At 46.4% G+C, this 4,258-nt stretch overlaps 1 pseudogene; it reads right to left on the minus strand.

Moving 5' to 3' along the window:
* Positions 297 to 3,482, minus strand: Gm13991 (predicted gene 13991; annotated as a pseudogene).

A 4,258-nucleotide genomic window follows, 5' to 3' on the forward strand; every position in this document is an offset into this window, starting at 1 on the left:
GTGTTTTGTTCCCAATTCTAAGAAGGGGCAAAGTGTCCACACTTTGGTCTTCTTTCTTCTTCAGTTTCATGCTTTTAGAAAATTGTATCTTATATCTTGGGTATCCTAAGTTTCTGGGCTAATATCCACCTATCAGTGAATACATATTGTGTGAGTTCCTTTGTGATTGGTTTACCTCACTCAGGATGATACCCTCCAGGTCCAACCATTTGCCTAGGAATTTCATAAATTCATTCTTTTTAATAGCTGAGTAGTACTCCATTGTGTAAATGTACCACATTTTCTTTTTTTTTTTCTTTTTTCCTTTTTTACTTGCATTAAATACATCGATAAATCAGCAGTTGCATTCTGTTACCACGATTGTTATGTTAGGAGAGTGAAAGAAAGGCAAATGCTTCCTTAGGAAAGAAATATAAAGGCAAAAATGTTGAGCCCTCCCCCTAAAAACTGATCAAAAGAAAAAGGTAACGGGGGAGGGGAGGGAGAGAACAAAACCCCTCAAGCCCAACAGAGCTCCAGCGAAGGCAGGAGAGCTGGCAGGAGGAGAGGGAAGGCAGCAGGTAGGCCAGGAACTAAGGCCAATACTGTTCCTAAGAGGGGGGAGAGGGGGGAGGGAGGGAGGGAGGGAGGGAAAGCCTAGGGAAATGGTTTCCCAGCCCCAAGGCAATAAAACATCTTCACTTTTGCAGAGAAGGAATTAAGTTTCTAAGAAACTTGGAGAGCTTCCCTCGAGTCTCCACTTGTAAAAAGGATATGCCTGGATATTTTGCAGATGAACAGGTTCTAGGAAAGTAAATATATGTTTCAGGGCCATGAGAACTAAGGCTGCCCCTGGAAAAGGAAGAGAATTGAGTCCTAAGTGGAGGAACCTAAGTTGGGTCCTTGAGAATCTTGGCCTCATGGATTCCTCAGCTGCTCTGGAACACAAGTCAGTCTCTAAGCCCAAGGGGCAGAAAGGCTCAACTCGAGGTTACCGTGGTCTTTTCCTTTCTTCTGCATGTTTCTCCCAAACTCTGGCTAAAATACCAAGTTTCCTCTTGCTTTGATGGCTTCCCACAGACACCCTCAAACACCTAATATAGGACGTAGAGAGGCCAGAGACTTAGGAAGGACCAAAGCCCTCTGATGATACAAGGCAGTTGTGAGGCACCTTCAGTTCTAGCTGCCCTGTCATTGGACAAGCAGCCTTTGTGGTAGGAGCCCCTAGTGGTACACGGATTAAGTAAGAGTAAGTGGGGGAATGAAGGAGGAACTAAACCCAAGATATTAACAAAAGGAGAAGAAAAGAAGGCTAATGGGAACCAGGAGGCAGAGCAGATTGTACAGAGAATAAAGACTTATACGTATTTACAGGGAAGTAGAAAAGACATGGTAAGACATAGCAAACTGAATGTGAACCCTGGGAAGATAGAACACTCCTTTTGCCTGACCTTTCCTTACTCCACTACCATGGCCCATGCTATTCTGAGGCCACTCCCCAGTTGCTCAGACAAACCTATACCCAAGAATAGAGGTATGAATCAGTCAGAGGAAGCTAGCAGTGGAGACTGGGTGTGAGTAGCTGCCACTGTTACTGTCTTCTATAGGGCCAAACCTCATTCATTGTAGATTCCATTTAATTAAAACGGTTGAAGGATAGGTAAATCAATCAACCCCCCCCCACACACACACACACAAAAACCTGTATCTTGACTGAACTACCATCAATTAAAGTGCAAACTGCAGGGGCATGGTGTCTGGGGTTAAGGCCATCTCAAGGCCAGGGTAGGGGAAATGCCTATGTATACATAGGCCTCAGAGGACGGTATCAGAGTACCTCCTCCAATTAGATCACAGCAGAGCTAAAGGTGCAGGCAACCAGTGAAGATTCTTTGGAGCACTCTGAGGTCCAATCCCCACACTTGAGTGGGGTGAGTGGATGGGGACAAAAGGGAAACCAGCCTCGGGGCAAGTTCCAGAGCCACGGATGACACTGCACCTCAACCTTTGTCCTACTAATAAACTCCCATTCAGTGCCTGTGAGCTTGACTCCCTGTTCTCACTCCTACCTAGGAACGCCCTCCACAAGTCCTACTCATTGGTGCCACAGTGTTTCATAGACAAGAAACTCTTACCAGATAAATAAAATGGGAAAGCAATGTTTCCTCACTCCCTCCTGCTGCGAGCCTTACTCTCCCCACAAGGTCTTTAATGTAACTAAAAGTATATCCCTCCCTTCTCAGTCCCTGGGATTACCCTTCATCATCTTGTAAAGAGGAGAAACAGGATCAAGAAGAGGGAGTAATGATGAAAGGTGGGATGGGAGGCAGGAGACAGAAGTCTTCTCTGAAACACTGGAAAAACACAGGGGTGGGGGACAATGAGAAGGTCACTGTCTTGCACCTAGAACACAAGTGAAGAAGTTTGTTTTGGAAGGAAGGTCCTGGGGAAATGTGACCCCAAGCCCCAGGAAGGGCATAGTAGTGGCAACAGCTGCCTGGTGTTGGTTGCTGAAGCATTAAAAAGTGCCATGATGGAGCTGTCAGGAGGCAGCCCTTGGGAGCCAGGGCTCAGTGTGCTGTTACCGTAGGGACTGTGTGCTGAGGGGTGGGGATGGAGGTTATTTCTTAGCTCTCGTGCTAACTCCATACATATTTGCTTCGAGCCACCCCTCAGTTGCTACAACACTGGCTCTTGTTCTGCTGGGACTGCTCATGAAGATCCACGCCCCGACTTCGGCCTGCCGCACCCCCCAGATTCTGGGGTTCACTCTTTGGCAACTTCTTTGCTATTGCCAGGAAGAGATCATTCACGTTCATAGCAGTCTTAGCTGAAGTCTCCATAAATAATAAGCTGTTGTCATCTGCATATGCCTGAGCCTCTTCATACTCCACCATGCGCTTGTTGGCAAGGTCAGCTTTGTTCCCTGCCAAGGCAATAACAATGCTGGGGCTGGCTTGCCGCTGTAGTTCCTTTACCCATGTCTTTGCCCGAGCAAACGTTTCCTGATTAGTAATATCATAGACCACGATTGCAGCCTGGGCACCCCTGTAGTACATAGGGGCTAAACTGTGGTATCGCTCCTGCCCAGCAGTGTCCCAGATCTCAAACTTGACTGTTGTGTCATCTAGACACACGGATTGGGTGAGGAAGGCCGCTCCAATGGTGCTTTCCTGGTATTCATGGAACTGTCCTTTGACAAAACGTAACACCAGGCTAGACTTCCCCACTGCAGACTCTCCCAGCAGGACCAATTTGAACTGGCATATTTTGCTGGCCTGGGGTTGCCCATTGGGCCTGGCTGTACTTCTGCTAGTCATAGCCAGGTTATCAAAGTAGGAGAAGGTAGAGGGAGGGGAATGCCACAAAGTGGCAAAGGGGGAAGGGGAAGGAGAGGGACTTCCAGGCCTCAACAGTCCTGGGGCTCCATATCCCCCATAGGGCCCAAGCCTGTGTGGAACAGACAAACAGCTGCAGCTCAACCAAACTCCTCTTACCACATTTTCAGTATCCATTCTTCTGTTGATGGGCATCTGCGTTCTTTCCAGCTTCTGGCTATTATAAATAAGGCTACTATGAACATAGTGGAGCATGTGTCCTTCTCACGGGTTGGAGCATCTTCTGGATATATTCCCAGGAGAGGTATTGCAGGATCCTCCGGTAGTACTATATCCAATTTTCTGAGGAACCAGCAGAATGATTTCCAGAGTGGTTGTACAAGCTTGCAATCCCACCAACAATGGAGGAGTGTTCCTCTTTCTCCACCTCCTCAACAGCATCTGCTGTCACCTGAGTTTTTGATCTTAGCCATTCTGACTGGTGTGAGGTGGAATCTCAGGGTTGTTTTGATTTGCATTTCTCTGATGATTAAGGATGCTGAAAATTTTTTCAGGTGCTTCTCAGCCATTCGGTTTAGCTCAGGTGAGAATTCTTTGTTTAGTTCTGAGCCCCATTTTTTAATGAGGTTATTTGATTTTCTGGAGTCCACCTTCTTGAGTTCTTTATATATATTGGATATTAGTCTCCTATCTGATTTAGGATACATAAAGATCCTTTCCCAATCTTTTGGCAGCCTTTTTGTCTTATTGAGGGTGTCTTTTGCTTTGCAGAAGCTTTGCGTTTCATCCGGTCCGATTTGTCAATTCTCGATCTTACAGCACAAGTCATTGCTGTTCTATTCAGCAATTTTTCCCCTGTGCCCATATCTTTGAGGTTTTTCCCTACTTTCTCCTCTATAAGTTTCTGTGTCTCTGGTTTTATGTGGAGTTCCTTAATCCAC

Source organism: Mus musculus, chromosome 2 (genome assembly GCF_000001635.26).
Source record: "Mus musculus strain C57BL/6J chromosome 2, GRCm38.p6 C57BL/6J".
In the NCBI taxonomy this organism is placed as follows: Eukaryota; Metazoa; Chordata; class Mammalia; order Rodentia; family Muridae; genus Mus; species Mus musculus.